This window comes from Papilio xuthus, unplaced genomic scaffold, assembly GCF_000836235.2.
Source record: "Papilio xuthus unplaced genomic scaffold, Pxut_1.1 DF827597.1, whole genome shotgun sequence".
Lineage (NCBI taxonomy): Eukaryota > Metazoa > Arthropoda > Insecta > Lepidoptera > Papilionidae > Papilio > Papilio xuthus.
The window spans coordinates 2,689,640-2,712,469 of record NW_013531052.1 but is presented as its reverse complement, the minus strand read 5'-3'; the positions used below and the strand labels follow the sequence as shown (position 1 = coordinate 2,712,469).

The following is a 22,830-nucleotide window of genomic DNA, read 5'->3' as shown; positions in this document are numbered from 1 at the left end:
GACAATTATATGACTACTTATTAAGCGTATACTTCTATCGAAACATTAATAAACTTTTTTATATTATACGGTGACAAACGAGCTAGCAAATTCCTGAATTTTTCGAAATCGCAAAACAACTGCTGCTCGTAGACATTTGCAATTGTAAATGCGTGGAACAGATGTAGAAAGAACACACAGAAACAGTATTTTTCCCCTTCCTATGCTTCCTGCTTCCTTCTCTGTCAAATCCACTTCTCCTCCCAAATTTTCCCTTATAATAAAAGTATAATAAGGAAAATATGTTGCCGCAGACATCTACCAGTGTTCTTTCAACCTTCAAATGTTGTGACGAACTTTAAATTAGTTAATTAAGCTATGTATTATAATATTATATATGTTTTTAAATTGTCTAAGATGATTCTAATATTTACATTTGTTTCAGGTAAGTTTTTTAAGAAGAATAAGCAAGAGTAAGTTACTAACTTAACCTAGAAATAATACTTATTTATCTACAGAAATGGTAATAATTGTAATTTTATTAACTTATTAAGTTTAAGGAAAAAATATAGCTTACTTCTAGTAGAAGTAAGCTATATTTTCTGATAGTACAAGTATCTAAATGAAAAAGCGACATTAATCATTAGGTCTGATAAGATTGGTAGCTTGTAAACCGAACGATAGGGGAATGATTTTGCAGGTTTTGCCAGACATTATCTTGGTCTTGTAACCAAACTTTATCACAAAAGCTTCTACGTTAAGACAAGGTCTCATGTCTTTATTTGTTCTTGGAAAATCATATAAATATGTATAACTTTAATGACTCCTTAACTTACGTCATCCTAATTTAACATATTCCTCTCTTACTTAAATTTACTTTAACTTTAATCTTACGTCTTCTTATCTTATCTCTTATCATACCAATATAAATGCGAATGTTTAGATGGATGGATGTTTGTTTCTCCGGAAGATATCTCCGGAGCGGCTAAACGAATCTCGATGAAATTTGGTACAGATTTAAAACAAAGGATACTCACTAAGTTTTTTTTATTCTTGGACAGCTAGCCTTAAATATATTTTCAATAATGTACAGGAAAAATGTTACGGACATTATGTCGCTGTAAATGCTTTAAAAGATATTTAAATATGCAAAGTAACCTCAACTTCAAGCAATTCTTTTAAATCGATCTGTTTTGCTTCATTACCGCACAGAAAGCATGACCTCACTTGAATAATAAAGACATCGTTGACGCCATTTTGCCGTTGACTGTTCTTTAATTCATTATACGTAAGCGGTGACGCTTGTAGGCTACGCCTTGGTGCAGTTTTTTTCCTTACATTATGGTCCCTTAATGTATATTGTCATTAGCAAGTACAGTTGCGCACGTAAGCTTAATGAGAATTAAATCTAACGATATTTTTTTTCGGTTTAATTATTTTTTCGTTTATGTGGGAAAGCTGTAACATTTAATTCTATAACTAACTCCCGCCCGCGGCTCCATCCACGTAGTATTATAATAAGTTTAATTAGTAGCCTATGTGTTCCTCCAGACTATGTTCTACATCTATGCTAAATAACAGCGACATCCCTTCTATAAACATCCATCCATCCAAACATTCCCACTTATAATAGTATTAAGATTAGGAAGGAATAATTCGTAAGTAGTAAAGTAAGTAATTTTGATTTCATTTACATTAAAGGAAAATCCTGAATATGTTTTTTAATTAGAAAAAAAAAATTAGATCGATTGGCAGCATGTTTTTAGCATTCACAGGGTTTAAGTGTACTTATTGGTCGTAGTTAAAATCAATTACAGTTGTTCTGTACAACCTAAATCTTCGTAAATGAATATTTATTGAAAATTTAATTCGATAACAAACATTTATGCCTGAAACTTAAATTCTTAATTAAATCTGTTCGCTTCACCGGGCGACATATAAGCTTAAAATTGGAACGCCTGACGGCAGATTAAACTAGGATTTAGCTGCTTCTAGTATTGTAAGCCCGTATTTAATCAAAGCTTTATTTTAATAATTAAATATATTTCGAAAGAATTTTTTTATTCACATCTTTTTAACAGTGGTAGAGCCCGCTTTAACATCTTCGCACGAATCGGCCCGGCTCGCCCGGTGAAATACCACGACCACACAGAAGACAGGCGTGAAGTGGAAGCAATTCCGCGTTTCGTCTGATGAGTGTGCGTCCCGGAGGCCAAAATTAGTCCTCTTTCCCTTCCCACACTTTTCCATATAAGGAAAGGATGGGAAGTTGAAGTGGACTTTCCGGATGAGAGGATGCATGGGAAGGGAAAATATTTTCTTTCTGTGCATCCTCTCCTTCGTCGATTAAAGGTAGGCAACGCATATGCAATTGCGTATGTCTATGAGCAACGGTCACTTCGCTATTTTAGCGATTTCAGGTGGCCGGTCGCTCGTTTGCCACCATATGATATAAAAAAAAAATCTTGAACAAATAATTAGACAATACTTTGTGCCTTTGTGAACCAAAAATACCAATAGGGCTATGGCAATTTTTTCTCTCTTTGACTAATAGAATAAACGCCTTTAGTCAGACATTGTCAAAGATTCAATCAAGAGTATCTTCTCCAAGAAATTGATAGAATTGGAACGAGATCATAATCCGATTGTGAACGCTTCCTTACCAAAGGATGAAAGCCATCAAAGTGTTATGTATTTGGACGATTTAATATCTATTTCTCCAAAAGGAGAACTAAAATTTTACTCTATTTTACTGTCTATTTTTTTATTAATACTATAGTGGATTTTGTGCCCATTGATTTCTTATAAATTATTATCTTTAGTCTAACTTGATGAGATAAAAAATCGTTTTTTTTTTGGAGAATTAAAAGGATCCGTAAATACCTAACCACCCTTTGTTTACTTAATATCAAATATAAAATAATTTTATATCATACTGTATATAGTAAACATATGTAAATTTCTAAAGATAGTAAAATATCTGAATTATTTATATATATGTCACGCTAAATTTATAAACTGCGGAAATGTTACTTTGACTTCAAAGACAGAATTCATAATTCGTATTCCGACATCGGCTCAAACATATCTAAAATATTCAGATGATCTGTTTCGTGCCTGATTGAAGCGACAACTTTAGTAAAGAGGATGAGTTACTCATCGTGAACAAATCAATCTGTTTATTCAAAGACTTCAAACTCTATAAATTTAATTTAAAGTAAGTATAGCACTGGATTTGTTTGATTCGTTTAATTACAAAATATCTCTATGTTTGAAGGTATCTCCAAAACGGCTGCCACGACCACGCTTTACGAGCAAATTTAGCTTAGACGTAGAACATAGCCTGAAAGAAGACAGGCTACTACTTAAGTTTTTTTTTTATTAATTCCGCGCGGATGGAGGTGCGGGCAACAGCTGGTGTATTTATAAAGATCAAAATCCTGAGTTCCTATTTTGTCCTACTTTGTGAGTAAAAATACATAATATTTTTTTCCTACCTAATAAGTGTATTTTATAAAATCACATTGAAATATAAACTTGAATGAATCATGAGACATAACTCTCGAAGACTTGTACGTGACCGTTCGTCTGATAAATTTAATTTATGAATTTACTACGCATGTAGAGAGTTCATACGCCTACTTACATTTACTTAAGCTTTACTCAACAACTCTTATTATGAATTCATAAAGGTTTCTACGTTTTCTTGGTGTCCTCATGAATATAATAAAAACGGTAGCTATGTGTAAAACTTTTTTTTTATAATATCCGTTAAACTGCTACTAAAACTCTTTATTGATAACTAGCGGTCGCCTGCGACTCCGTCCGCTCGGAATTTAAAAAATTAAACATGATTAGCAGCCTACGTGTTCTTCCGTGTTCTATATGTATACCAAATTTCATTGCGATCCGTTCAGCCGTTCTGGAGATAGCTTCAAACAAATCCATCCATCCATCGATCTATCTAAACTTTCCCATTTATAATATCAAGAGGATAGAATAATTTTGTTACATTATAATACTATTTTAATAAGTCTTAAGTTATCAATCTTCGTTCCGAGAAAAAAAGATAACATGATAAGGCGGAAATATTTCTATATTCAATTGCACTTACTATCTCGAAATTAAACTACAGTAAGATCCCAATCTAATAATTCTGACTTCTAGATGTTAATACAAGTTACAAGTAGAAATTTTTAAATAAAATTGAATTTATTCGTTTCTATCTTGCTGCAGCAGCATTACAGAGCTGCGTTGTCAAGCGGCTGCAAACTATTTGAAATTCAAATGAATCCCTACTCCGCCGACCACGCGGTAACGAACCTATTTTCTTACGTTGCAGTTAGCAATTCGAAAATATTTTTCTAGAAAGGAAATGCAGAGCGAATCACGATACCCATGAACTTATGTGATAGTATTGCTTAACCTCAATATTGTTAATTAACTCATTTAACAAATTTAATTGGCATGGCGAGAACAAGAGGATTCTTTATTTCAATGTTTATTTTAATATTAAGTATGTAATGATTCATAGATTAATTGATAGCTCACATCCTGTACATACATTTTCTTCCACAACATAGATTTTACAATATTTTTAAATATTTATAGATTTGCGTCAGGCTCTTCCATTTATCATACTGCCGTCTAAATCTAGCCTATTGCTGTGCAGTGATTTTAAAAGACTTGCACTAAATAAAATAACATCACATTTTATCCAGTGGAAATAAATACTTTTAACTCAAAAAATGTAAGCTATAATTCCTGTAAATTTTCTTTAAATAAAAGTCAACAATAGGTGACTTTGAGAAGTGATGTATTCATCTTTGTGGAGCGAATTATTATTAAGCCTTGTTGAAGAAAACAGGAGACAATGGACAGGCGACAGTTTCGGATACTTTAATGTACTTCGGGTTTATAAGTTTATTAAAGACGATTGTTATTCTCCTCGTCAATTTTCCTTTGAATATTTACATTTATTTTTTTACGTTTTTTATATATCATAAGGTGTAAACGAGCGAGTGGCCACCTGAAATTGCTAAAATAGCGAAGTGACCGTTGCCCATAGACATACGCAATTGCATATGCGTTGCCTACCTTTAATCGGCGGAGGAGAGGATGCACAGAAAGAATATATTTTCCCTTCCCATGCATCCTCTTATCCAGAAAGTCCACTTCCACTTCCCATCCTTTCCGTATAAGAAAAAAGGTGGGAAGGGAAAGAGGACTAAATTAGCCCTGCGGGACGCACACTCATCAGACAAAACGCGGAATTGCTACCACTTCATGGTATTTCACCGGACGAGCCGGGCCAATTCGTGCGAAGATGTTAAAGCTCGCTCTACCACTGTTAAAGTTGTTTGACTGATTGACGTTGATTGTTAAATCGGTTTTTGATACTTGAATATAAATATTCCTTTAATCACATCCCAGGGACAGAAAGCTATGAAGCGTAACGTTACGAGAACCGCAATAATGTCGCGATATTAAAAGGTTATCTTTTTATTGTTCTATTGATTTTGATAGCTTTGAAACGTTCGTATTGAGGTTTTAATATTTATTACGACTTTAATTTTTGGGATATTTTTTTAATAAATAAAATACAGAAAATAATTTAACATTAAAAATAATTTAATGTTCTTTTAGTTAATATAATAAAGTGTCAATAATATTGTACAATTAAAAAACATCCTTGTTTTTAAATTAGTTTAAAATCATTTTTTTTCTTAGATTATTTTTATTCTATTTGATCTGGAAATAAAGTAATAGTTTACATGAATAATAATAGAAAAGTGTATAACTACTTAAAAGCGTCGGTGGCTCAGGGGTCAAGCACTTGACTTGCAATCTGCAGGTTCTGCGTTCGAATCCCGCCATGTACCAATATTTTTTTCGATTTCCGATTCATTTATCTGACATTCTTACAGTGAAAGCAAAGATTCTAAAATATGTGTGAAGTCAACCAACCCGCACTTGGCCAGCGTGGTTGACTATGGCCTAATCACCCGTAACTTTGAGTAGGCTCCGAGCCCCTCGATGGGGACGTACAGTGAGCAGATGATGATGTATAACGCTCGCTTTGATAAAACGGGATACTCTATACTTTATAAATTACCAATTAAAACTTATAAAACGATAAAGTTCTCAAGAAAACTTACTTGCAATATATTTAATATTTTTTAACAGATCCTCAAAATAATTCTCTTCGTTTTTCTCTAAAATACAACAACGTTAAAACAAAAATGCCAAATTAATATCACTTAAATGTAACTTAATTTTTCAGGGTCTTTACTTACGATCTTGAAGTAATTCTTGTCCTGATAAATGTAAGATAATTCAAATATTGTTGTAGTTTTATTAAAATCTTATTTATAACAAACACTTTATATAAAAAAAAAAACTTACGAAATTTATCAACATAAAAATCCTTTTCCAATTTATCTGCAACATTATAACATAATAATATGTATTATTATTATTAAAAAAATGTTAATCTTATTTATGTTTTATCCATTTAAACAGTTATACTTACATAGCAATGATTTATATTCTTTTTTGGCTAATAAAAACAAAATAAGCATATTATTAAAACATAAGAAATGAGCCTTACATGATGACGTCATAAATACACCAACTGAGGCAGATAAAAAAAATCCTACTTCAAAACTGAATAATCGAAGTAAGGTATAGCCGAGTGGCACGTATAGTTGACTAGTCTGCGAAAGGATAAAAGTTCTAATACCGAGGTCGACTAAGGTTTTTTGATCCCAGTGCGTTCACTTATAGGTATCAGGATCCTCACCGACTTGCTTAGGGCAACCTACGATGTGTTAAAAGAGTAACAATCTTACAACCTGTCTTTCCCCCTTAAAGGTAGGGGGTATTTTTGGAGATTTCCCTACCGAAACTAAAAAGACTTCATACTTTGGTGAAGAAACACAACATTATTTGCACATATTAACTGTACAGTCAGCTGCATAAATATGTATACATTTACAAAGCTTCATAAACTTTCATACGCTTTTAGTTTTAAAATATGTATGCACGAATTGGTGTCTATGGTTCCGTCCATGAGTACATGTTCTTGACGATTTCGTGTATAAGAATATTTGAAACCGAAGGCCTATATTTTTTTTAAGTTTTGTAAATGGATACATATTTGTGCAGCTGACTGTACTGCACATACTTAAATCCTCTTCATCAGACGCCGATGATGATGATGATGATGATGAACTACTAGAACAATCCATTGCACCTATTCTTAATAAAATCTGTAAAATTATTATCAACTTTAGTATTTTTCTAGCCCTTGATTACTATAACTTAAAAGTATATTTTAAACAGTTGTCTATGCACGGAAGACACACGACTGAAGAAATGTTTTATTTTTAAACTTTATTTAATTTTAGATTAACAACTGAAGAATAAAATCATATTTTTCATACCAATAAAACGATAACACTTTTTGAATACATCTTAAACTAAGAAAGAAAACAGTAGTTTATCAAAAAGTATAAATTTTTTATGAATCAATAAAATATTAATTGATTTCTAATCCAACTCAATAACCTTTTTATTGAGTTTTTATTGTATGAGGTAAATGCACACACTTCAGTGCAGACATTCAGTGAAAAATACATGAAAAATTCGAAGAAAACTGCGGCATACTATCCAACAACAATACATCTTAGTACATTCGTGGCTTAGCTTAAACCTAACATTTATTTTATACTAGCGCCTGCTACTTAAATGTAGGCAAAACCACTCAAAGGAGGTAAATTTCGTTCATAAAAAATTTGTTTGATTAAAGGCGTATTATGATCTGTTACATGCCTAGTTTATCATTTTAGTTAATACTAAAGCTAGGCTACTGCCTATCTTGTACTAAAAATATAACCCAATTTTCCATATTTTCATTGTTCAGATGTCAGCCAAGTTGTAAAACGAAATCGTATCCTAATCAAGTACAGAACATTTACACGTGTGTTGCCCGAAGGCCTTATTTCCAATCTAATTGTTTACGAAATACGATCTATTAATCTATTAGAGTAGTCGTACCGTGCAAACAAACGTGCTCGCTTCTCGCACTTACTAATTAACTCAGTTTATCAATTACTCGATGGAGTTGCCTTGTCTGTACGTACTCAAGCCTATGTTCTGATCTGGTAGTAGGAGATCGTACAGACTTTGGATGCAGTTTATAATATAGAATAATAAAAGTTTATTAAAATGTAGCTGTTTTTTGGTCTTCATTTTGTTTCCTTATGGTGAATTATGAGCGTCGGTGGCTCAGTGTTCAAGCACTTGACTTGCAATCTGCAGGTATTGGATTCGAATCCCGCCATGTTTACCTATAAATTAGTTTATAACCCCAGTTTAATCTGAGGGGAAATTGACTAAGTCTACTGAACATAATGAAAAAAATTAGTAAATCGACCTAAGAAAAAAATTTAATATCTCTTTTATTTAAATTTGAAATGGTAACGAGAAAAAAAATGACATGCTCTAAACATATTTTCCATTCCATTGTCGCTGTTCTGTATAAAAGCCGGACAGAAATCTCATTTAAAGCGTCGTTGCGTTAATAAGAATGGTAGCAGGGTTTTTTGTTTTCAGTAATCTTTTCCCCGACAACTATGCTTATCACGGCAACTTGTTTATCCAAGCACTTATTTATTATTCTCTGCGCAACATCCCTCAGCGAAAATATGGTAAAGATTCTTAAGCAAAATATTTCCTTAAGTGACGGATTATTTTGAAAAGACGTACCCTAAAATTATGTTACCACGTCGCCTGTTGCTTTTAGTTCCCTTTCTTTATTTTGTTTACGGATTTCAGTAACTTTTTTATTAGCTTACAGGTTTTTACTTTTAAAGTAAGTATACTAACTAAGTAGATCGTCGGTGGCTCAGGGGTCAAGCACTTGACTTGCAATCGTCAGGTCCTGGGTTCGAATCCCGCCATGTACCAATATGTTTTTCGAATTCCGATTCATTTATCTGACTTTCTTACGGTGAAAGCAAAAATTCAAAAATATGTGTGAAACCAATACGACTTAGGGACCTTCAAGAAGCGAGCATACCATTTCCTTAAAGGCCGGCAACGCATCTACAGTTCCTCTGGTGTTGCAGATGTCCATGGGTGTCGATGATCACCTTGGTGTTCCCGCCGCTCGTTTGCCCCCTTCTCTTATAAAAAAAAAAAAAAAGGCAACCAACCCGCACTTGGCCAGCGTGGTTGACTATGGCCTAATCACCCTCGATGGGGACGGATAGTGAGCTGATGATGATGATGATGTATACTCTACAATTTTTCCTTTTATAATGGTTAGCTTTTAAGTCAAGATTCGGACAAGAAAAATATATCAGTGCTTTTATTCTACAATTTAACGAAATATTAATATGTTTTGTATTATGTTATCTACATGTTCTTTGAGTTGGCTTTAGTCTATTTCAAAAATTATATTCAAGACAAAAGGTTAGAAAAGTTACGATTCAGTTTTAAAATTCTTTCAACAAACCAAGTAACCGAAGCTATTTTTTTTCTATTACATTTTGGGGTTGCCAGTTTCTTAAAAATGTTGTACTTCATAACATGTGGGACCGAAGAGCTGGCAGCTACCTCGGACAAAGAATTAGTATAGCTGTTCAAAGGGGGAACGCTGCCAGTATCTTCGGAACTATGCCTAAAGGGACTCCTTTTAATAATATATTTTAGTTCATTTTATTTAAATTAAGAACAAAATCTTTTTGGATTTGAATCGATCGTTGTTTTACACAACTTTACGTCGTCGACGGTTTGCAAGTGTAAATTACAATGATACAATTTTCTTTTATAACTTACAATATTGATTTTACTTCCATTATGTGTGACTACATATATGTTACTTTATTCCGATGAATCGAAATACGTATGTTAGAAAATAATAGATTTTATCATTACGTGCCTCATCAATCACCAATTTAAATGACATAGATAAATGATGTAACATGCAGCGGAGGCGAGAAAACATAAAAGCTCGTAAATTTATACTACGATGAAAATATTCTGTGCGTTATTTTTCTAATACTTACCGTGGGTTTCTGAAACCAAAAACTCTACAAAACATATCGATATCCATGTCATTATCGTTGACAAAACAGAGATATGTTTCAAAGGGGGATTGCCCCCAGAAACCACAGCTAGTTACTTAACTACATTAATACTTTCTAACCATAAAAAATGTTACACAAGGTTAAATAATATCAAAAAAACGCAATACACTAAACGTGGAAAACATATCGTTATCCCTGTTTTTTCTTAGAGTGTGAAAGGGACAACAATATCTTTCATACGCTTGTTTCGTCAGTGCAAACAAACGTTAACAAGCAACGAGTCGATACGTGGCCAGTGACAGCTCACGTTCAAAGCAATTTGACGTGAAAGGTTTCTATGTAGAATATAAGTTGGATGCTGATGTCAAATGTTCTTTGATTTATTGTTACTAAACTCACAAACTAATATCGGTACCGTTTGTAAACATATAATTATTAATAGTTGACAAAAGACGATTTAATTATCGTATCGTCAATATGTTTTAAATGATTTTGGTTTCAGAAGACCACGATTAGTGTGTTAAAAATAAAAGAAGATCAATAAATCTATTAAGACATGTTACAAATATTATAAAGGCGAATGTTTGGATGGATGGACGTTTGCTTGAAGGTACTTCGGAACTGCTACATTGGAATTGCTGAAATATGACATAGATGTTACATCTGGAAGAACACATAGGCTACGAATCAAGTTTTTTTTTAAATAAGCGCAAACGGAATCGCAGGTGACAGCTACTTTATTATAAATCAGAAAATCGTGTATTTTTATATTTTTATGTCATATATCTGAGTAAAGTTAAATAAAGATAATCCTATGAAATCGCACGTCTTTGAAGGCTCTAAAGTAAGTAATAAATAGTCAGATTGAACTTTACGAGTATTCTATTTACGAGCCATAAGGAGCTGCCGACGTAAAACCGATCATCTATAAATTGAGATCAGGTTAAATACGATGGGCTTGGTTTCATTTCGTTTTTCACCGACTTCAAAAGAAGGAACTTCTCAATTCGTGTGGTTTTTGCAAGACTATATTTTTATAAGTGATAATTAACAAAAATTCCGTTCGCGCGTAATTAAAAAAAAAAGTTTATTAATAGCTTATGTGTTCTACATCTATGCCAAATTTCAGCAAGATCCGTGCATCCGTTTTGGAGATACCTTCAAACAAACATCCATCCATTCAAACATACGCATTTATAATGTTATGCGTAAGATACAGAGATAAAAAAAAATTATTTCGCTTATTGAAAAAAACCTATTAACTAAAGTTCCATATCGTTCTCTCATGTATTTTATTGCACACACAAAAGTCAATTACGTCGTGGCGTAATTAACAAACTGTCCACTTACTCAGACCCTTTTGTTCGGCAAATTGGTGCCACGTGAAATATAAAACGCGTATGTATTAAACCTCGACAAATGGGGTAAACCGCTGAGAGAGCAGTTCATTGAGCACGTAATAAGATTCCAAAATCAATTATATGTACGAATCTAATAAACATTTGTATGTACGTAATTAAAATTTATAATGAAAATATTTCTTTTATAATTTTATACATGGAAAAACACATTCAAAATATTATAAAACAGCATAAAAACCTTCGTTCAACGATAACAATAAAAGCTTTTGTTGATCTAAATAGAAAAGGGTTGCAACCAAACATAGCAAATAATTTTGGTCAAATAGAGGTATCAATTTCATCAACTAACGTAAATGTAAGTAAACATTCCGCATATCACTGTTCTACTCGACTGTATTTGTGTATACTTTCACTAACAATCGTAAGTAGAAATAAACAAACGATATAACACTTTTCTACACGACATACTTAGATGACGACACACCCGCAAAGTGTCCGATGTCCGGCCACGATAAGGTTGGGCGTGTCAACGTTATTTAAGGACGATGTAAAACTGTCTACGCGATTGTACACGATGATTTGATACTTATCAACAATCCATTTATTACTTAGGAAAATTAAAGAAAAATATTGGTCGATTAACGTTTTATTTTCATATATCAAGCCTTTTAACACTTTTTAAGTACAAATACATTAATGTTTTAAAAATCTGTTCTCAATAAAACTAATGCATTAGTTTCTCTGCTTACCTTTTTACGTTAAAAAGACGTAAAGCTATATTCAGATTGATTTTAAATCAAAAGCTTAACCTTAATTAACACTCAGATAAGCGTTACTGGTTCAACATGGATAAAAATTAATTCGCTCCGCCGGGAACGATCAGATGAAACGACTTAATTTGCATGGTCTAACGATATCGTTCACATAACCTTTACGATTATAACACGTTTTATGTAGCGTCAAAAGACCTTACAATATTGTAATTACAAGCTTTTCAATTCCAACTCAGTACTAAAGTGAAAAAGGCGTTAGAGAGTTACTTTGTTTGTAAAAACTTGGTATTTTTAATTTAAAATATTTCAATGAATGTTTGTGTTTGTTTATTTGAAAGTTTTATATTATATTGTAAAAAAAATTATGATACGAAAGAACGGGGCGTCCTGCTACAAGTTTTATAAACTTAAAAAGATGCTCCAACAACAGCAACTAACGTCTAATGTGTATGTGTTTTTGTTCAAATAATCATTATTTTTCAGTTATTTTTTTTATTTGCAAATTTATACGACTAAATAAAATGATTAGCGGATGTAAATAACTAAAATATTTTGATGTAACTCACGTTAAGGTTTTTTATATAACACTACAACATATGAACAGTATTTTAATTTATAAAATCCAATATTTCCTAAACTTTGCATTAAAGAAAAATTTAATCCTGCTCCATTTAAATTCAACCCAACTCCTGAAATAAATTATCAACAGACGAACAAACCTTTTAGATAAAACAAAAACAAAAGTCATTTAAACAATAATGTTTTGTAATAAATAAATCACAGCAGGTTTTTGTTTCAAATGTAACTTTATAAACTCGCTCTACGTTTACATTACCAAAAAATATACAAAAACGCAATATTATCTCAATTTTATATAAGGTTCCGTACCTCGAAAGAAAACAAAAACGAAACCCTTATAGGTTCACTTTGTTGTCTATCCGTATGTTGTCTGTAAAGACCCTTTTTCTCAGGAACGCGTACAAGTATCAATGTGGGATTTATATTATAATATATACTAAGGTCTACTGTCCCTTAGAGCTCTAAAGAAATTAAACTTCTAAGCCAACGCAATCAAAAGATATAGCCATTAATAATCCATTTTTTTAAAAGAGACGAATATATGTTTCATACAACTGTTTAGACAGTGGAAACCCACAGTGTTAAAACTAATTTAAGTGTAACTAAGTGGAATTGAATGCATTAACACGTTGGCTGGGTTTAATTGCTTCGTCTAAACTTGTTAACTGACTTCGGCGCGTCAAGGCGTGTCTACATTGACGTAAGCCGAAATTGGGATCGAATGCATTTATCGCCTATCCACTATACGTCAACAGGACGACTTGATAGTACTTGAGTCACTTTACTGAATCCCTATCTCCTTCAAATAAATTCTCACTTAGTCATATTAAAATTTAATGATAACATAGAAACAAAGACTATTGTATGTCGTTAATTCTAAAACGATTGTGTAGATCAGGACAAATAAAAAAGTATGAGTAGAGTCCTAATTGAACGCATTAGAGTTCTGAATAACGAGCCTTTCGAGTATTTTCTTTCCAATCTTACTTATCTTTTTAATCAGTAGAAATAAAATGGTACGTTTTCTCGCTGTGCCTAATTGTGTTATATTTAAATTTGATTATATTTCGTCATCCCCAATGTGAAAGTTTGCTTAACTAAGTCTCGACTTCCGACGTGAGATTGTTCCGGTACTTTTCCTTGGTGTCTGAGAGATTGGCTGGTGTACAATTCCGAACGACCGATTAAAAGATTTTCGTCAGATCCATTTTGGTTTAGAAATCGGTTACCAATTAGCACAAATATCTCTAAGTATTCAATAAGTTGGCTGAACGAACTCGGCAATAATTAAAAGGCAAGATTATCAAAATTAATTAAATACCTTAATTTTGTGCACAAAAAAAACTGAAATGTCTTTTTTTTATAAAACCATTAATTCTTGATTCCGGATTAGTAATAATATATCCAAACATGGGCTTTAGTATTCAACACATTCAATTTAAATCCCCGCTTTGTGAATTCGGTTAGTAAAAGTCATTGTAATTTTGCTGCGTGAGAATTGTAATTTATGTTCATGTCAAAACAGACCGCATATACCACGCAAGTAAATATGATCTATGCTGATTGAATTTTGTCGTTATCGGTGTGATTGTACTAAATTCATTCATCATCAGCTCACTATACGTCTCTACCGAGGGGCTCGGAGCCTACCCTAAGTGACGGGTGACTAGGCCATTGTCAACCACGCTGGCCAAGTGCGGATTGGTTGACTTCACACATATCTTTGAATTTCTTCTCAGATATCTGCAGGTTGCATCATGATGTTTTCCTTTACCGTAAGAACGTCGGATAAATGTACATATGTAAATCGGAAATCGAAAAACACATTGGTACATGGCGGGATTCGAACCCAGGAACTGCAGGTTGAAATCAAGCTTGACCCCTGAGCCACCGACGCTCTGCACTAAATTATGTCTTAGGAATTTACAACTAACTATTTAGCGTTATACAGTTCTTGAGGAAAAACTGACAAGTCAATGACAACTTAGTCAATTTATAGGTCACAATGAAACCGACATATATACATACTAACCAAATACATTACCAATTGAAGTAATAACCAAACTACAAATTGAAATAGAAAGAGCGGAGTTTTCCTACAGTATATGGAACAAATCTATTTGAGACAAAGGCTATAGCGAAGTAAACGTTATTGACAGCTAAACAAACTCTTGGAGCGTAGCAGGCGACATCACGTACTACCGCAACGGCCATAGTACGTGATTTGACTAATCAAACGAACAGTACACAAGTTGGGCTTTTAATAAAAATTGACGAAATTTATGTGACAGCTAAAACACCCTATAACCCTCGCAATACTGGCCTCTACATGGAAAGGTTATAGGCCATGGTATTTTGTGCCTATTTGATTTTCGCCATTTTGTCGTTCACGGTTGCAGTTGGTAACGATGGTGGGGATTCGAATTAATGGTATCTCCATATATTTAATGGACACGGAACTTCAACAGGTTAAGTCGGAACAAAATAATAATTATTAAGCAATGACCTTTCCATTTATATAGAACAGAACACGATAATTTTCACTTGTCACAACTGACCAAATAATCTGGAACTCGTTATTTTCCCCAATAATAAAAATTATCAAACTAAAATGAATCAGATAAATTGTACAATTCGACTGGTAAAATTAATACACCTTCAGTTTTAACTGTAACCTTAAATTGTACAGTTTTAAGAAGGTGTGTTACAGGATTTACAATATTCTTAATTAATTGACACTTCTTATTGAAGGCGAAATTGCAAAATAAACGCGCTATATTATTTATACAGGCTTTAATAAGATTTAATATCGTAACATTATTCCTTTGTTGTTCGTTTTCATAAACAAAGGGTTAGCATTCTATCGATAATCGCAAAATGTCAGGGTCTGTAATTATACAGGCTTTGCCGAATTGATTAATTTCAAATCCGATTACGACCTAGACCGAAAACTATGGCAACGCTTAGTGTGACTGACATATCTTGATAATTAAACAAACAAAAAATAATGTTCGAAGAGGTAATTGATTTTATTATACTATCCTTTTTTCACATACAGGATAGCACAGTGTACATCTTTGTCTCAGTCGCACATTTAGTATTGAAAACAAACAAGCAATAATTTTAATTCATGTAAAAGACTAGCTGTCGCCCGCGTTTCCGTCCGTGCTTTAAAAAAACTTAATTTGTAGCCTATGTGTTCTTTCAGACTATGTTCTAAATTTAATGCAAATTACAGCTAATCCATACAGCTGTTCAGGACATACCTTCAAACAAATATCCATCCAAACATTCACATTTATAATATTATAGTAAGATTAATTTCTCATGGTCAAAATGTAACTTCAATTGTCATACAAGACTTGCGTAGCAACTAAGCAGTATAAACTCCTTTATAAAGTTATAAGTTACCTTAATATAACTTGAAGTTATTGGAAAAGTTTCACATTACAAAGTTGAGCGCGAACTTTGTTACATGTCGCAACGTTTGCTTTGCTCGGGACATATCTGATAAGCTTGGATAACTTTACTTTTCCACAATTTAAAAGCACTAAAATAATTTAAAATTTATAAAATTGTCACTACAATATGTGCAAACAAAAGAATACGAAAGATTAAAAAAATACTCTTTTCGCAATGTTCATCTTCATATTATAAATGGTAAAGTTTAGAAGGATGGATGGTTTGATGTTTGTTGGAAGGTATCTCCGGATCTGCTCAACGGGTCTTGATGAAATTTGTCACTGATGTAGAACATAGTCTCGAAAAAAATATAGGCTACCAGTAAAGTTTTTTTTAATACCGCGCGGACGGAGTCGCATGCAACAGCTACTATATCCATATGTAGTTAAATGTGCCATCATAAAACATGAAACACCTAACAGTCTATTATTTTTTGTGCCATGAAAGGAGTATGTTTATTAAAGTGCCTCTCTTCTTTACAGATGAGAGAGTGCCTTTATATTTTCTATTAACTAATTCTTTATGTCATTTTCGTTCTATTTTAAAGTACTTCAAACTCACTCAGCCGCATACTACATTCGTGGTCGAACGTGCAATACGCCGCAAATAGTATTTATAGCCCAATTCGCATCATTGAGGGTAATGTTATGAGGAAGTACGGTCCGTTACTGTGGAAAGCTAGCGATGTCACGTCGCAATGGAACGAGCACCGCACGTGACCTCGACACAAATGTACCCCTTTCGTCACCTCAGAACTGTAACACTGGAGTTTCTTTCGTTAAATTAAAGCACAATCAAATGTAGGTACATTATCTTAAGTAAACTTTTTCACATTATGTGGCCTATTGTAACCAAAACGAGAGGAATTTTAACCGGAAAGCTGTTATTCAAATGGCAATTACTTCAAGACTGTCATTAATTAGATGAAATGAATGAACGACTGACCTTACAGTATATTAAACTTGTATATAAACCTAGTTTAATATAAATAAACCAATTGATATATGCTAATTTCATAAAAAAATCACGTTAAAAAGTTCTTGAATAGTAAATTGCCATAATATTCTTCGCAGGATTTTGTATTCCGGGCATTGTTTAAACCGGCTTCGGGCTTTGGTAACAAAAGCTAACATATTCTACACTCAAGAATGCCTAAATAATTGTGATAACGTCAATTAAATTAGGCTGTTAATCTCTTCAACTTTTGTGTCTTTTTCAACTTGATTATTCTAGATTAGAATTTTGGTTAGGTTAATAAAAAATTATAACAAACTTTTTACACAGAAAATTAAAAGGCTTGTCAATAAAATTCAAAAACCATCTGTTAAATATTAAACAATGAAAATCATCATCAACCTACCCTTATCCCTATCGAGGGTCGGCACAGTATGAACTACTCCATATATCTCTATCAGCCGTTATATCCGAGTCTACCGCCTTCCTACGCATATTCTCTTTTACACAGACATTCCATACTTTTTTTGGTCTTCCTCTACCTTTGTAGCTATCCACATTCAATCTCATTACTTTATATTAAACAATGAAAATCACCAACACTTTTTTCAGAAGAACTTCTAATGTCTTGAAATATAAAAATATGGTCCAACATAATATGAAAGTCACTCATGATCGTAATGTTTGTATTATGAGTTTTCTCTCTCTCTAGTACAATCTAAATCTGTTATAACTTATTCATAACTTAGTTATCCAACTTGTAGATAAACACTTTATATCTTGTTAGATCACACTTAATACAGTTGTTAAGTTAGTAAATATGTTATTATAACTTTGACTAATAATCTGTATGTAAGGGATACTAGGGAGGATTTTATTGGATAACTATTTTAGTAAATGTATTAATTTTATATTTATTTGTTTTGTTTCTGATATATGTATCATTTAAAATTATCTTATTGTGGGTTTCTGAGAACAAAATCCCTGTTTAAATCATTTGTTATCTCTGTTTTATCAAAGATAATGACAGGGATGACGATATGTATATAGAGATTCTGGTCATAGAAACCCACAGTTAGCCTTTTATTCTATTATTTTAATACATTCTAAGTTTATCTCTACATACTTCGTGACTCACTTCGTTGATCACATTCTACGACGATGCTTTTCTTTTCGCAACTGGAATAAAAATAAAAGGACTGTATGAGAAAAACCGAGCTTTTATAAGCTTACAGAATAAAGCTCCAGGCTTTACTAATCAATATAGTTTCACGTTATGTTAGTTTCACACAAAGGTAGAATAGAGAAGTAGAGCAGTACTACAATGCAGTACTGCAATAAACACACATACGACGAGACAGAAGAGGTTTTGCAGTGCGTGATGGAACAATGGTAGTACTGCAACGGTTAATACTCTGCCGCACTGTCCTCGTGTGAAATTAGTATCAGGTCGAGGTGTGCGTATATTGTCAACATCGTTAACACCTTCCATCCGCGTGACAGCGGAAGACAAATGGAGCGCGGTAAATTCATATGTTTTACAGACGACCTTTTACTCTATGACTGAATTTGTAATTAATTAGTACACAAAATGAAATACAATAACTTCATCAAAGATAAATTTTATAAATAGTGTCTTCAAGCATAATTTTTCAAGAGCAAGAGTGACTTTAGGAGCAGTTTATAACACATACTTATAATGTCTCATGAATTATAGAGAATAGCTGTCGCCCGCGAGTTCATCCTCGCTAAATTAAAAAAAAACTTAATTAGTAGTAGTCATTAGTAGCCTATGTCTTCTTCTAGACTATATTCTACAACTATGCCAAATTTCAGTAAGATCCATGGTGCTGTTCTGAAGATACTTTCCAGCATACATCAATCCAAACATCTAAACATTCTCTTATAATATTAGTAAGATTTTCGTGCATTTAGATGAATAGGCATATCATTATGTATTTACGGAAAATAAAACACAACCTTACCTGATATTTAGTAACTCGAGTAAGTAAAATGTAAAAATACCACGAAACTTTACGAAGCCTATTAAAGTAATTTTTACCTCAAAAAAAAACCTCGTAATTTCTACATCTTGTATCCTCGTTTAGAGAAGGGAAAAGTTGTAAGATTAAATTAACTACCTCTCCACCGCTGTAAAAGTTTTCTTAGCTCATTAATTTATTTTTAAATGTCATTACGTGTTTCGCTTCGTTTGAAATTGTCATTTGTAAAAATTATTAAGTCACAGAAAATTACGAATTATTTTTATAACAGTACAAAAATATAATTTCAATTTAACGAATTAAAGGTTTATTTCGTATTTAAAAAGTGACTGCCTCAGTCCTTTAAGGTAAAATATAATCTGTGAGTTGTCTATTTTTCTAGCCTCGCAAAGCTATATTGGGTTCCTAATCTTGTCGTAATAAAGACGTCGAAAATAACCTGTTCCATAATTATATTTGTTTGGAAAAAAGTCTTCTAAGTATTCTTAGCCCCCACCCCGTCCGTGGGATACTAAAAATAACTTAGTAGCCTATGTATTCTTCCAGACTATGTTCTATATTTGTACCAAATTTCAGCGAGATCAATGTAGCTGTTCTGGTGATACGTTCTAACAAAACTCCCAATTCGCATTTATAATATTAGTAAGATTATTTTAATACTTTCTAAGTTTGTCACAACATACTTCGTGATTCAAGACTTAACAAGCATAAGACATACATTTTCTTTATAACAGTATGGATATCTATCTCAGATTCTTGGTAGTAAAATTACAAACAGTTTACGTCTGCAGCATAAGTTTAAAGTGGAAAACATCTCGGTAATGAGCGACGTGTTCTATGATCGCATAGTTAAAAGTTAAGTGAAACTAAGCACAAGTTTATAAACGTTACTAATTTGCGTTCAAACATTCGATATTTATTAAAAAGTTTTTATTTTGTAATACAACACAAGTTAGAGCTTATAAAAGTAAAAATTAATTCCATTGCCGCGTATAAATTATGCTTTGATTTTTAAGAGACTGGACCTGTCAAGCACATTCCTCTCTGTGAAAAAAACGGACAATAACTTTTAAACTAGTTTGCTAAAGTCAGTTTGCGTTCATAAGACATTTCAATTTAACATAAGCTTTTACAAGATATGCATGTCCTTGACATTTTAATGTCGACCCCCGCGAGATATGGCAGAATTTATTTAATTAAATCGCGACTCTTTGTCTTGTCTATTTTGATGTATAGTCTAAGTAATATAACGTATTTAACAGGCGATTATACAACTATAGCATAAACTTTTCAGTGTAATACAAATGAGTACAAAGCACTATTTGATTTATTTAAGGCAGACGTGTTGTGCAACATCGTTAAATAATTTGCACCATTAAGGTATTGTAGAACAAGGCGAAAGTTTAATTCCTTCAACTAACTCGCGGTAGCTAACATTATAAACTCCTCATTTTCTAGAGCATATTAAGATTAGTTTGTAAAAGTTAATAATTTACTCTGATTCAGTGGGAATTTGGTTTCGCATATGATCGAAAAAAAATCTAATGTATGCAGCTTTTAAATAGAAAATAAATTTCTATGTCTAACATAATCATTATCAGCTCACTATACGTCCCCACCGAGGGGCTCGGAGCCTATCCTAAGTTAAGGGTGATAAGGCCATAGTCAACCACGCTGGCCAAGTGCGGGGAGGTTGACTATGGCCATAACAGTCATGTAGTCTAACATAATAAAACTTTTTTTAAATAACGATTAATCTTACTGTCTTACTAATCTTACTAATAATATATATAAAAATATTTGTATAGATGGATGGATGTTTGTTAGAAGGTATATCCAAAACAGCTACTCTAGCTGGTATTTGGCATAGATGTAGAATATGCCCTGCAAGAACACATAGGGTACTGATTAAGTTTTTTACAATACCGCGCGGATGGAGTCGCGGGCGACAGCTGGTGTTTTAACTTGATAATACTTCATTCAAGATGACTTATTTCTTATGCGTAAGTAAACTGTCATCTCTTTTACACAACTCGACAAGACAGGTCTTAAAGAATAATTTTTACATTTCGCCAAATTTCCAAGTGAAAGTAAGCCCTTATCTACCGCTTCCACGACAGCTCAGAACCCAGTATTTAAGCGAAGTTTTAATTAAACGCAAAATTTCCCTAAACCCATTAACATGATGGCTAGAAAAGCGAAACTCACTTAAGGCTATAATTTAAGCTTCTTTCAACTTGGTGAAGAACAAAACTGACGAAATATTACTGACAATTTTTATATCTAGTCTTACTTATCTTACTAAAATTATAAATGTGAATGTTTGGATAGATGGATAAATGGATGATTATTTTAAGGTATCTCCAGAACGGTTATATGTATCTCGCTGAAATTTGGTATAGTTATAGAACATACCCTGCAAAAACAGGCTACTAATAAAGCGCGGAAGGAATCGCAGGCGACAGCTAGTGTGGTTATAAAATTACAAACTGACTACCGCAATACAAACGTAAGGCTAACTTAATATGCCTGGTCTGATTATAAAATGACATTATTAACAATTGATCGGTGACATATAAACCAACACATGTATAACTGGTACATATACATAGTCATAGTAAACGTTCGAGCTCGTTTCTCTTCATGTCCATGTCCAAAGCCTATGGATAAGTTATGACAGTCGGAACGAATTGTGCCTCAGCCGACGGAGGCTCAATAACTTTGCATAAGCTATCACATGGGATGCGAGACCATTTTCTCGCTTTCTAGGTTACAATGTTTCACTAGACTTGTACAAAAGCTATTTTAAATAAATTTATTTTAAGAAAAATCTTATTCTTTTCTTCAACAATCTACTGAAACGATTTTATGAAATAAACAAGCTGTCGACCGCGACTCCGTCTGAAAATGTTATTCAGAAAAATTTTGATGATGAAAATTTTTATATTTATGTATTATATATAAAAAATATAATTTATGTATAATATATTATATATAGATTAAAAAAAAAAACTAAATAAGCTTATGTGTTCTTCCAGACTACGTTCTACGTCTGAAGATACCTTCAAACAAACATCCATCCATTCATCTATCCATCCATCCATCCACCTAAATATTCGCATTTATAATATTAGTAAGATATCAAATGTGTAACAATTAAGTAAAATATTTTTTTAAATAAATATAGAAAGATTTCTTTTTAAAAGTTGATAATTGTAGTTAAAAGAAGTGTTTATAATTAAGACGAATAAGAAGAATTAAGATGAAACGTATGTACTATATATGATTGCATATATAAATGTTGGCAATCCTAAATAAATAAATCATTTTCACTTTAAAACAAGTTGAAATCTTTGAATCTTGTTTCCGCTATTTAATCTACACTAAGTCATCTACCTTAAGACAACGTTAGTGGTGTCTAACACATAAACTTAAAGCTTGAATAACGGAGATGCACTTCCGGCGCTACGTCTACGTTCTAAATACACGTAAAATATAGTGCTCTGTTTACTCGTAGACTCGTAGCAATTCGATGCTTTTGTTTATTGAACTCGACGATTGAAGGAGGTTTGTTTATGCCAATTAAAATGAATTTACGCTTTGTATTTTAGTTAAATATGCAAAG

At 32.6% G+C, this 22,830-nt stretch overlaps 1 protein-coding gene across 1 annotated transcript in view; it reads left to right on the top strand.

The window, feature by feature from the left end:
• Positions 1 to 22,830, top strand: part of Pde1c (Phosphodiesterase 1c) — a 98,596-nt gene that overhangs the window by 36,784 nt on the left and 38,982 nt on the right. The gene's annotated exons all lie outside the window — the stretch shown is intronic.